We start from the raw sequence: 12,737 nt of genomic DNA on the forward strand, positions 1-12,737 counted from the left end.
CTCTGATTATTACTGAATGCAAATACCTTAAATATTAGCCCACTACCCTACTCTTGTTATTAGTAGCTTTAGCACAAGCAGGCGTTACACAGATATTATATGGAGGTTATGCTTTATTGATGCTTCTGTAGGTGGTAAGAAGCCGCATACACTTGGCCCATGGTGGCAGATGTTATGGTGCTGGTGTTCCGGGACGGGGTATAGCTTGTCTGTTGGTGAGGGTTACTATGGTAACCGCTGCCTGATGGTATGAGTAGGGGTTCTGTCTGAGACACTTGTGATGGGAAGGAGGGGGGGGGGACTGGTGTTATGCCTGGATCATTGCATGGGATGTCTTTGTTGGTCTGAAGCTGTGGCCCTGTGATGATCCGTAGGGCCTACAAAAAAGGTTGGACGCAACTGTCTGAGAGGTAGATGTATGATGCAGTGATAATGGAGGAGAATTGAGCCAGAGGAGAATTGTCACATAGCAACACTACTCCTCTACCTCACTTCTTCTCCATTATCGCTGCTTCATACATCTACCCCTGACACCCACACCAAGAGGGTAGGTTATTTCCTGTGGGGGAATTACCTGCTCTCTTGGTGTGGGACTCAGAAATGATTATCTCAAGGAACCCAAATGATCATCACAGGGTCACAGCTTACTGACACCACATGCTCCCCATTATGCTGAACACCCCAGTGACCCAGATGATGGATGGAACCCCCTAATTCTGTGGCAGCGGTTACGCTATAGATGTTACTTGACAGTTGTCACTCGCTATACCCCATCCGAAGCCCATTCCTAATACAGGACTGGGACCACCACGGCCAGCAGGGATCCATAGGAGATTTGCGATGTTACTGCAATAACTGGTGGTGTGTGATCACCCCTGTAAAGAGAAGAGAATCCTGGTTACTGAGACAGGCCATGGGGGTCATGTACGCAATACACACAGCATAGAAGGGCACACAAATCTACATTGTGAGGGAGAGGCACTGGTATAACACTACACTTCTCCTAGCTTATGTAGTAGCTGGGTTACAGGGCCCTGGTGTGAGTGGGTGAGAGGTTGGCGGCCTGTACCCTGTGTGTTCCCTATGTTATAGTGTCAGGGCTAGGTGCCTCATACAGTAGTATCTGGGTTACAGGGCCCTGGTGTGAGTGGGTGAGAGGTTGGCGGCCTGTACCCTGTGTGTTCCCTATTTTATAGTGTCAGGGCTGGGTGCCTCATACAGTAGTAGCTGGGTTACAGGGCCCTGGTGTGAGAGGGTGAGAGGTTGGAGGCCTGTACCCTGTGTGTTCCCTATGTTATAGTGTCAGGGCTGGGTGCCTCATACAGTAGTAGCTGGGTTACAGGGCCCTGGTGTGAGTGGGTGAGAGGTTGGCGGCATGTACCCTGTGTGTTCCCTATGTTATAGTGTCAGGGCTGGGTGCCTCATACAGTAGTAGCTGGGTTACAGGGCCCTGGTGTGAGTGGGTGAGAGTTTGGAGGCCTTTACCATGTGTGTTCCCTATGTTATAGTGTCAGGGCTGGGTGCCTCATACAGTAGTAGCTGGGTTACAGGGCCCTGGTGTGAGTGGGTGAGAGGTTGGCGGCCTGTACCCTGTGTGTTCCCTATGTTATAGTGTCAGGGCTGGGTGCCTCATACAGTAGTAGCTGGGTTACAGGGCCCTGGTGTGAGTGGGTGAGAGGTTGGCGGCCTGTACCCTGTGTGTTCTCTATGTTGTAGTGTCAGGGCTGGGTGCCTCATACAGTAGTAGCTGGGTTACGGGGCCCTGGTGTGAGTGGGTGAGAGGTTGGAGGCCTGTACCCTGTGTGTTCCCTATGTTATAGTGTCAGGGCTAGGTGCCTCATATAGCATACCCTCCAACTGTACCGATTTTGCCGGTACAGTACCGTTTTTTAACAGTACTGTACCGGCAAAATAATTTTGTACCGAATTACCGATTTTTTTATTGTTTTCTCCTGGTGCCCGGCTCTCCCCTCCTGGTTCCGGCTCCCAAGTGTCCCTTGCGGCGCCGGCGGGCATTGCATGACGTCACTGCCGCACCAGCGCCGCACCCTGCGCACAGTCTGGTGCTCAGAGGATGGATGGGAGACGTCTGTACTGCCCTGCCTCACTGTCTGCGCATGCGCAGACTCAGGGCGTGAAAGGACAGTGAGGCAGAGGCAAGCAGGCCGGCATCAGTAGCGCGGTGTGGCTGCCAGACTCGAGCCGGGGTGCGCATGAGGAGGGGATATCCTGGAGACTTGAGTGTGAGACCCTGGACCTGGAGCTCAGCGCACCAGTAAGTCACAAGTGTAACTAGTAATATGAGATGACAAGCTACAGACAGACTGATCATCCAGACCATCCAGAGACTGTCTCTGTGAGCCATATTCCACCTTTCTGCACACTGTGACTGTCTGACTGCATACCCTCCAACATGGCTTGCCCCCCCCTCTCTCTCTTCTCCTGCATACATATATCTAAAAAAATGCCCAGTATACATTCGGAAAGAGGGCGTGACCACGCCCCTTTATCCATGGCCACGCCCCCTTTCCGAATGTGTACCGATTTCTGCCCTAAAAATGTTGGAGGGTATGATATAGTAGTAGCTGGGTTACAGGGCCCTGGTGTGAGTGGGTGAGAGGTTGGCGGCCTGTACCCTGTGTGTTCCCTATGTTATAGTGTCAAGGCTGGGTGCCTCATACAGTAGTAGCTGGGTTACAGGGCCCTGGTGTGAGTGGGTGAGAGGTTGGCAGCCTGTACCCTGTGTGTTCCCTATGTTATAGTGTCAGGGCTGGGTGCCTCATACAGTAGTAGCTGGGTTACAGGGCCCTGGGGTGAGTGGGTGAGAGGTTGGCGGCCTGTACCCTGTATGTTCCCTATGTTATAGTGTCAGGGCTGGGTGCCTCATACAGTAGTAGCTGGGTTACAGGGCCCTGGTGTGAGTGGGTGAGAGGTTGGCGGCCTGTACCCTGTGTGTTCCCTATGTTATAGTGTCAGGGCTGGGTGCCTCATACAGTAGTAGCTGGGTTACAGGGCCCTGGTGTGAGTGGGTGAGAGGTTGGAGGCTTGCACCCTGTGTGTTCCCTATGTTATAGTGTCAGGGCTGGGTGCCTCATACAGTAGTAGCTGGGTTACAGGGCCCTGGTGTGAGTGGGTGAGAGGTTGGCGGCATGTACCCTGTGTGTTCCCTATGTTATAGTGTCAGGGCTGGGTGCCTCATACAGTAGTAGCTGGGTTACAGGGCCCTGGTGTGAGTGGGTGAGAGTTTGGAGGCCTTTACCATGTGTGTTCCCTATGTTATAGTGTCAGGGCTGGGTGCCTCATACAGTAGTAGCTGGGTTACAGGGCCCTGGTGTGAGTGGGTGAGAGGTTGGCGGCCTGTACCCTGTGTGTTCCCTATGTTATAGTGTCAGGGCTGGGTGCCTCATACAGTAGTAGCTGGGTTACAGGGCCCTGGTGTGAGTGGGTGAGAGGTTGGCGGCCTGTACCCTGTGTGTTCTCTATGTTGTAGTGTCAGGGCTGGGTGCCTCATACAGTAGTAGCTGGGTTACGGGGCCCTGGTGTGAGTGGGTGAGAGGTTGGAGGCCTGTACCCTGTGTGTTCCCTATGTTATAGTGTCAGGGCTAGGTGCCTCATATAGCATACCCTCCAACTGTACCGATTTTGCCGGTACAGTACCGTTTTTTAACAGTACTGTACCGGCAAAATAATTTTGTACCGAATTACCGATTTTTTTATTGTTTTCTCCTGGTGCCCGGCTCTCCCCTCCTGGTTCCGGCTCCCAAGTGTCCCTTGCGGCGCCGGCGGGCATTGCATGACGTCACTGCCGCACCAGCGCCGCACCCTGCGCACAGTCTGGTGCTCAGAGGATGGATGGGAGACGTCTGTACTGCCCTGCCTCACTGTCTGCGCATGCGCAGACTCAGGGCGTGAAAGGACAGTGAGGCAGAGGCAAGCAGGCCGGCATCAGTAGCGCGGTGTGGCTGCCAGACTCGAGCCGGGGTGCGCATGAGGAGGGGATATCCTGGAGACTTGAGTGTGAGACCCTGGACCTGGAGCTCAGCGCACCAGTAAGTCACAAGTGTAACTAGTAATATGAGATGACAAGCTACAGACAGACTGATCATCCAGACCATCCAGAGACTGTCTCTGTGAGCCATATTCCACCTTTCTGCACACTGTGACTGTCTGACTGCATACCCTCCAACATGGCTTGCCCCCCCCTCTCTCTCTTCTCCTGCATACATATATCTAAAAAAATGCCCAGTATACATTCGGAAAGAGGGCGTGACCACGCCCCTTTATCCATGGCCACGCCCCCTTTCCGAATGTGTACCGATTTCTGCCCTAAAAATGTTGGAGGGTATGATATAGTAGTAGCTGGGTTACAGGGCCCTGGTGTGAGTGGGTGAGAGGTTGGCGGCCTGTACCCTGTGTGTTCCCTATGTTATAGTGTCAAGGCTGGGTGCCTCATACAGTAGTAGCTGGGTTACAGGGCCCTGGTGTGAGTGGGTGAGAGGTTGGCAGCCTGTACCCTGTGTGTTCCCTATGTTATAGTGTCAGGGCTGGGTGCCTCATACAGTAGTAGCTGGGTTACAGGGCCCTGGGGTGAGTGGGTGAGAGGTTGGCGGCCTGTACCCTGTATGTTCCCTATGTTATAGTGTCAGGGCTGGGTGCCTCATACAGTAGTAGCTGGGTTACAGGGCCCTGGTGTGAGTGGGTGAGAGGTTGGCGGCCTGTACCCTGTGTGTTCCCTATGTTATAGTGTCAGGGCTGGGTGCCTCATACAGTAGTAGCTGGGTTACAGGGCCCTGGTGTGAGTGGGTGAGAGGTTGGAGGCTTGCACCCTGTGTGTTCCCTATGTTATAGTGTCAGGGCTGGGTGCCTCATACAGTAGTAGCTGGGTTACAGGGCCCTGGTGTGAGTGGGTGAGAGGTTGGCGGCATGTACCCTGTGTGTTCCCTATGTTATAGTGTCAGGGCTGGGTGCCTCATACAGTAGTAGCTGGGTTACAGGGCCCTGGTGTGAGTGGGTGAGAGGTTGGAGGCCTTTACCATGTGTGTTCCCTATGTTATAGTGTCAGGGCTGGGTGCCTCATACAGTAGTAGCTGGGTTACAGGGCCCTGGTGTGAGTGGGTGAGAGGTTGGCGGCCTGTACCCTGTGTGTTCCCTATGTTATAGTGTCAGGGCTGGGTGCCTCATACAGTAGTAGCTGGGTTACAGGGCCCTGGTGTGAGTGGGTGAGAGGTTGGCGGCCTGTACCCTGTGTGTTCTCTATGTTGTAGTGTCAGGGCTGGGTGCCTCATACAGTAGTAGCTGGGTTACGGGGCCCTGGTGTGAGTGGGTGAGAGGTTGGAGGCCTGTACCCTGTGTGTTCCCTATGTTATAGTGTCAGGGCTAGGTGCCTCATATAGTAGTAGCTGGGTTACAGGGCCCTGGTGTGAGTGGGTGAGAGGTTGGCGGCCTGTACCCTGTGTGTTCCCTATGTTATAGTGTCAAGGCTGGGTGCCTCATACAGTAGTAGCTGGGTTACAGGGCCCTGGTGTGAGTGGGTGAGAGGTTGGCAGCCTGTACCCTGTGTGTTCCCTATGTTATAGTGTCAGGGCTGGGTGCCTCATACAGTAGTAGCTGGGTTACAGGGCCCTGGGGTGAGTGGGTGAGAGGTTGGCGGCCTGTACCCTGTATGTTCCCTATGTTATAGTGTCAGGGCTGGGTGCCTCATACAGTAGTAGCTGGGTTACAGGGCCCTGGTGTGAGTGGGTGAGAGGTTGGCGGCCTGTACCCTGTGTGTTCCCTATGTTATAGTGTCAGGGCTGGGTGCCTCATACAGTAGTAGCTGGGTTACAGGGCCCCGGTGTGAGTGGGTGAGAGGTTGGAGGCTTGCACCCTGTGTGTTCCCTATGTTATAGTGTCAGGGCTGGGTGCCTCATACAGTAGTAGCTGGGTTACAGGGCCCTGGTGTAAGTGGGTGAGAGGTTGGCATTCTGTACCCTGTATGTTCTCTATGCTGTAGTGTCAGGGCTGGGTGCCTCATACAGCAGTAGCTGGGTTACTGTTAAATACTGTATGTATATGCACATTCGCACAGTGACCCAGCATAACATCTCGCAGCTGCATAATCATCCAGTGTTTGTATGGCATTGCTATATAGCAACTACAGCATATATCCCAGTCACACCACCTACCCCTGCACCTGTCGCCATGTCACATGTACAATCAGAAGATATGAAAGTCACTTACAGCATGAAAAGTGCCTCGAAGAGAGATGGCATTTGCTTCCAGAGGGATCTCTGTGCTACATGGAAGAGAATACGATGTATTAGAATGAGCAGAGCATCTAACCAATAGTACAAGCTGATAATGTAGGTTTGTTACAGGTTTGTTACACTAATGCCCCCCATACAGGACATCAGCAATTAATTTCTGCAATGTCCCGATATACTTTAATATTTGCAGGCATCAATGGCAGCTGGTGTCATTCATTACTCTATTATTATATATATTAGCACGGACAGTGTAATGGTTAGCAATACTACCTTACAGCACTGAGGTCATGGGATCGATCCCCACCATGGCCCTAACTGTGCAGAGTTTGTATATTCTCCCCGTGCTTCCGTGGGTTTACTCCGGGTACTCCGGTTTCCTCCCACAATCCCCAAAATGATACTAGTTAGTTAATTGGCTCCCAACAGAAACGAACCCCCGAGTGAATGTGTGTGCATGTACATTTGGTAGGGAATTTAGATTGTATGACTTATTTTGCCCACCTTTTGGAGGTCTCAAATTCAAACTTAGCATTAGGAACCCACCAGAGGTCACCTAGACTCTGGTTGTTGGGCGATTATGTCTTGGCCAAATAATATACCAAGAACCTTGATATTGCTCAGTATCAGATAGCAGAGCTTATTATAGTTATTGTGGATGTGTATCATCTCTGTATTTTTCTTTCTTTGTAGAACTGCAAGTCCCAGCATGATATGCGTGTAATTAGGATGTGCAGTCCATGATTCCTTTCCCCCATGTGCTTGCAGGAGGCAGTAAGGAGTGCAGCACAGAGTCTATACAGTGTCCTGAGCCGGCTGGCATGGGGACGGTGGAGAGTTATGGATAGATGGAGGTGAGTGAGGACTGAGGGGCCCATTTATCAAGCAATATTTGCGGCTAAATCCTCGAAAACACACGTTTTCGAGGGTTAACCGCAAATATTAAGTATCACCTAAATGTATCACAGGGGACCTGCTGCAATCCCCCCCTGCAGTGCCGCCGGCCTCATCCCCCATAGGTTTCTATGGGGGATGCATCGCAGCCCTGGGCTATCGCCATTCTAATGTGGCGATAGCCCGTTGTAGCCTATGGCTACTTATCGCACTGCCCGATTGCTAGGCAGTATAATGAGCGCTTTTGCTAACTTTGACACTTCTGAGTGATATCGTTCATTATATTGTCCAGTGTGTACTGTATGCTTGCAATGACTGCCGACGCACGCTCCTGTCTTCTGTTATAGATGAAGGAGCGGAACGTTAACAGCGTCCACTATGCAGAATATATCATTGCCCCCGCTCCCCCCATTACCGGTATACGGTCGCTAGGTCGACACTATTAAGGTCATCACACATTGGGTCGACCACTGAAGGTCGACAGCTTCATTAGGTCGACATGGCTTTAGATCGACAGGGTCATATGGTTGATACATGCATCAGGCCGACAATGGGAAGGTCACCAGTCAAAAGGTTGATGCAGGTTTTTCATGTTTTTTTGGAGCCAACATGTGCCGACTGATGTCGACATTCCCATTTTTTACTTAATGCATATGTATAATGAAGGTCGACATAATTGCCCATATTGCCCATACCCCAATTGCCCATACCCCAAATACCACCGCCACTGCTTTCCCCGCTGCCAGCATCGCCAAGTGTGTATGCACTTGCCGATGGTGGGTCCCCGTGACTGCCGTAATTACTGTATTGTTGCCGTTGGTGATATACAGTAATCGTGTGGTGTTGATTTGTAGTGATCGATAATTATGTACCACAGACCCCCACCACCAACCATTATCATCTAGGGTATACAAGAGGGCATATTCCTAATGTGATGTGCAGATATATAGTGACGTACCAGTTTGTTTGCCACGTTGGGAGCACTTTTTCTTGCCAGATGTAATAGTTCTGTAGATAAAAAGCAAAATAAGAGTCATTCTGGTTCCTTGGCTTCTCCAGACGCCTGTGTATGGGCAGTGCGGCTATACATTATTACATGGCTCCCACCATGACCCGATCCAGGAGACAAATGCTCTGTTCCTGGATTTCCCTCTTAATTCCCTAGTTAATTGATGAGACCATTGTGTCGGGCGATCATACATTTACAGGGAATTCCGGAACAGCAGTTACCCCTCCTGGGCCAGGTCATGTAGATGCCACACATTGGACCTTATTCAGGTCCGTTCGTACAGACCCATTCATTCCCAAGGGGACCAATGTTTTGCATCTGCCCATGCGCAGGGTCATTTATGCGTATGTGCAGAAACACGCACAAACTGTCCGCAGGGTGCACACACCCATCCTTGCGAGTGGAGGGCGCGCGGGGGGAGGGGGGGTGGCAGGTCGATCCAACAGCATGTGGGAACGCTCAGCATTTCATGGGCATGACGCGGGTGAGGGGGGCGGGCAGCTGACATCACCAAATGTGAGCTGTCCGCCCACTCCCCTCAGAATGTGCACGCAGATGTAAGGTTGCTCGGAGACCACAGGCTGCGCGAATGCATGTTTATGTACCACCATTCGCAAGGCGGGATCTGGCTGATTCGCAAGGAATGCGAATTTGCATCTGAGCGAATCAGCCAGAATAATCTCCATTGGACCTTATTCAGGTCCGTTCGTAGGTCCATATGCGTTCGCACAGGGTCAATGTGCATGCGGCCACGTCGAACAAACTGTTCACTGGGTGTGCCCACCCTTCCTTGCGAGCAGAGGGCATGGGGGGGCGGCCCATTAGGATGTTTCATGGGCATTCCCATGAGAACGCTGGGCGTTCTCACGCTAATGGGCCAATAACGTGGGTGTGGGGAGCGGCCATTGTGCCTGATTCAGATGCATTGTAACTGAGCGATTGTTGGAACATTGTGCATGCATCACAGCCGCAGCGCGTACATGACAAGGTGCCTCCGCTCGCAGCTAGGAATCAGTCACAGAACGATTGTTGGGATGAGGCTCCTGATAGTAATTAGTGATCCTTTCGCAATACATTTGCACTGGGCGTTTTCTATTTTTGTCTAGGTGGCAGCGATCTACTCGCAGACAACTGCAACTTCTCAGATTAGCGATCAAGTCTGAATCAGGCCCATAGTGCTTCAAACTGCATTGCTACCATGTCGGCATTCTTGGTCCGGCAAAACACCGTCCTGCTTCTAGTTGTCAACATTCTGACCTGCTCCAATGATAGATATATAATATTATGTATCAGAAAAGGGATCAGCTTCATGTCTTCAAGTACTTTGCTTACCGGCAAGGAACCCCTTAAATGCCTTCCACATCCATGATCGATCCATTCTAACAGCTGTTGGATGGAAGAGAACAGTAATATTATACATATGAACACCTTTGTTGGAGTAGGATAAGTCATGGGGCAGCAGCAAAGCCTATTCCGCAGTCAATGGTTTGGTCACTTACAGCATCTATAGAAGGGGTTCTATTGACATTTCCCCCTGAGAGGGTTCCAATCTGATCCCTCCCAGCATCCCCACAGTGCATATGCCCCCTTTGCTCATGTGCAAAACAACTCCTGTCAGTCCCTAAACCCGGAAGTCCCCACACCACAAAGGACCGTTCTCTAATAGTGTAATCGAAAGAAAAACTTACCCTTCCAATTGGTGATGCAGTATAGATGTTTTACTATTTAGCAGGTTACCCACAAGCGTTGATGGACACTGCTGTAGAGCTAGTAATCTGGAAAGGAAAGAGTTAATTCAATATAAGAAACCACAAGGGAGAGTGGAAAGTAAAGGCCCATACACACTAGGCGATGTTCAGCTGAAAATCGCCTAATGTGTATGCCCCAGTGATGGCCAACTAGCGATGATGCCTGTTCCCGCATCATTTGTTGGCTGGTATTACCAGCATGTCTAGCGATGATGGGTGATTTTTCATCCATCATTGCTGTGGGTGTGTGTATGGATGACGAGCTGAAGGATGAGACACTTTCATCCCAGCTGACCAGTGATGTACGCAGGGGAGGGGGGGGGGGTTCTGAGTACCCAGAAAACCCCCCTGTAGTACAAGGGCCCTAGGCTGAAAGCTGAGGGTCCACTCTTTCCATGGGTACAAGAATTTTAAATGGGCCCTTGGGAACCGGAGATATCTGACTTCAGAGCAGTGGCCTCCATCCAAGCCTGGTAAATGCTCTTCCCAGTCAGATATTTCAGGTTCTGTCTGACTTAGAGTTTTTCTGAGGATATATTCCAAAAGCTGAGACTCTGCCCCTTGTCTCTACCTTTCCCAGAACCAGAGATATCAGCCTTCCAGCAGCTGGTTACTGCTCCAGCTCCACACACCTGGTATGTAGTAGTAGTTCCCAATACCATTTGGTACGTGGGATTCTCTAGTTTTTAATTCCATTAAAATCTAAGAAATCTATTTCCGGGAACTGGAGGTATCTGCAGTCAAGCAAGCTGTCCTCCCACCAGAAAATTATTATTATTCATATACGTTTGGTCTATCTATAATACTTTAACTGACCAGGCATATACTGGGTCACCTAAGTGTCCACCTCCGTGCTTTGCTCCGCCCTTCTGGAAACGCCCTTCTGAAAATCCTGCGTTTGCCCCTGCTGACTGCCCCACTCCCTCCCCCTGCTCCCCCATCTGCCCTGCCCCACACAGAGCATACAGTACACCGCTCGGCCACATAGCCTGGCTGACCGCCCGCTCCGTTTTGTCACTCCACACGGAGCAGGGAGAAGAAGCAGCGCCCGCCCGCAGTAAGCTCCAGCTTCCCATAATATTAAAGCAGCTAAATAAACCACTGCCACCAATATGAATCATTACTGTCCGCAATATACTGTATACAGTCAGGGCCGGTGCAAGGCTTCTCAGCACCCTAGGCAAAACTTCAACCTCCCGCCCCCCCAAATCCCCCCACCCCCTCCAAATTGTTTTTAGATCATGTGGTCATCCAATCCCCGTGACACCCCCCCCCCGGGAAGGTGGCCAAGTCCCCTGCTTTTCCTGGAGGCCCTCTGCACCCTCCCCTTTGCCACCCACAACAGAGTACAAGGAGGGTGGGGCAGCAATGTAGGAAGTATGATTTAAGGGAAAGTATAGAGGTGAGGTCTTAGAAGTTCCACAGCCGCCACCTGCATTAAGTACAATAAGGATCCTCATAGACATCCTTGATTTTTTGATTTGCAGACTTGGTGGCGCCCCCCCCCCAGATCCCGGCGCCCTAGGCAGATGCCTAAAGCTGCCTAGTGGTAGAGCCGGCCCTGTATACAGTGCTGGCACAGGACAGCAATGTATGTATTTGCACAACTGGCCACCAATGTTTATTAATAAAATAGGTTGTAACATGTACAAATATATGAGCAATATACAGTATATGTTACTGCTGCCACTGCCCACCAATGTTATTAATAATAGGCGGTATGGTATACATTGCTGGCAAGGGCGAGAGGAATTATAGTAATGTCTCCCCAAACCATTTAGCTTTTGTTACTACATACAGTTGAATACAGTTATATTCTGATTATTAGTTGTGCTATTTGTAGTTTCTGCATACATTTACTAACCATGTATACAGTAGGTACCCTAGTAAATAGCACTTACATGACACTTGTGCTCTCCTCTGAAGGTGCAGCAGAAATGGCCGCTACAAGCTTGACTGTGCAGGAAGTGTTCTTATGACATCACAACAGCCTCATTGACCAAGCAGCCACCAGTAAGTGTTCATATTGAATCGGTGTTCTATTGTCATTTCTATTCAAGACATAAAACCATGTAATCTCCTCATATATTAAAGGGTATAAGCAGTGGTGGCCCCTGGGCATGCAGCATAGATCAAAATTCAGTTAGGGGATCTGCACCAACTGCTAGTGAGTCCTGGACACCAATGTTTGGTGGCAGTTGGTGTTGCTCCTCTATTTGAGTTTTCACTATACTGCAGTCGTTCCCCTGGGGCCACCATTGGGTATAAGGTGTCAGAAAATATAGAAGGACAGGTGACATTAATGTCCAAAAGAAAGACAATTACAGTATAAATATATGCAAAATGGTCTTGTGTAGTATCTGTATATCACACTGCCATCAAATGTAAAACTAGTATTGGCATGTTAATTGGCTTAAAGGCAGTTAGCCCATAATAAAGATGTCTGCACAGACTGCTAACATCCACCTATACAGACGTAGATGTCCCTTGTTCAGGCAGGGGCTGGTGTAACTTTTGCAAGCCTCCGACAGCTGCCAGCTCCCAACAGAGGGCACGCGTGCACAAGATGCCTGCGTGCCCTGTGGCGACGGAGCTCCCCCCTGGTCCTCACCACCCCGTTCCGGCGCTTCCCCGCACCCCCCCTAACCCTGCCCATCTCCCTGAAGAGGAAACGGACAGGGTCCCGGCGCCCAGCCACCGCGAGACTTGGACACGCGTGCGCGTGAGACACACATGCTTCCCAGTTTAATGGAGTCCCTGTCCGCCAGGCGATCGCCGAGCAAAGACAAGGGACACTCCATCTGTAGGTACTGTTTAAAAATCATTGATATTATTGAGATTATG

The 12,737-nt window shown here is 50.8% G+C and overlaps 1 long non-coding RNA gene across 1 annotated transcript; it reads right to left on the reverse strand.

Moving 5' to 3' along the window:
- Positions 1-563: 563 nt before the first annotated feature.
- LOC146019458 (uncharacterized) lies at positions 564-11,930 on the reverse strand. The gene is made up of 6 exons (XR_014450552.1): positions 11,795-11,930; positions 9,834-9,920; positions 9,478-9,531; positions 8,095-8,144; positions 6,220-6,269; positions 564-875 (listed from the first exon to the last, which is right to left on the reverse strand). It is a non-coding gene; the product is annotated as an uncharacterized LOC146019458 (long non-coding RNA).
- Between the last annotated feature and the right edge of the window lie 807 nt (positions 11,931-12,737).

The sequence above is a fragment of the Crinia signifera genome, chromosome 7, assembly GCF_055691185.1.
Source record: "Crinia signifera chromosome 7, ASM5569118v1, whole genome shotgun sequence".
Lineage (NCBI taxonomy): Eukaryota > Metazoa > Chordata > Amphibia > Anura > Myobatrachidae > Crinia > Crinia signifera.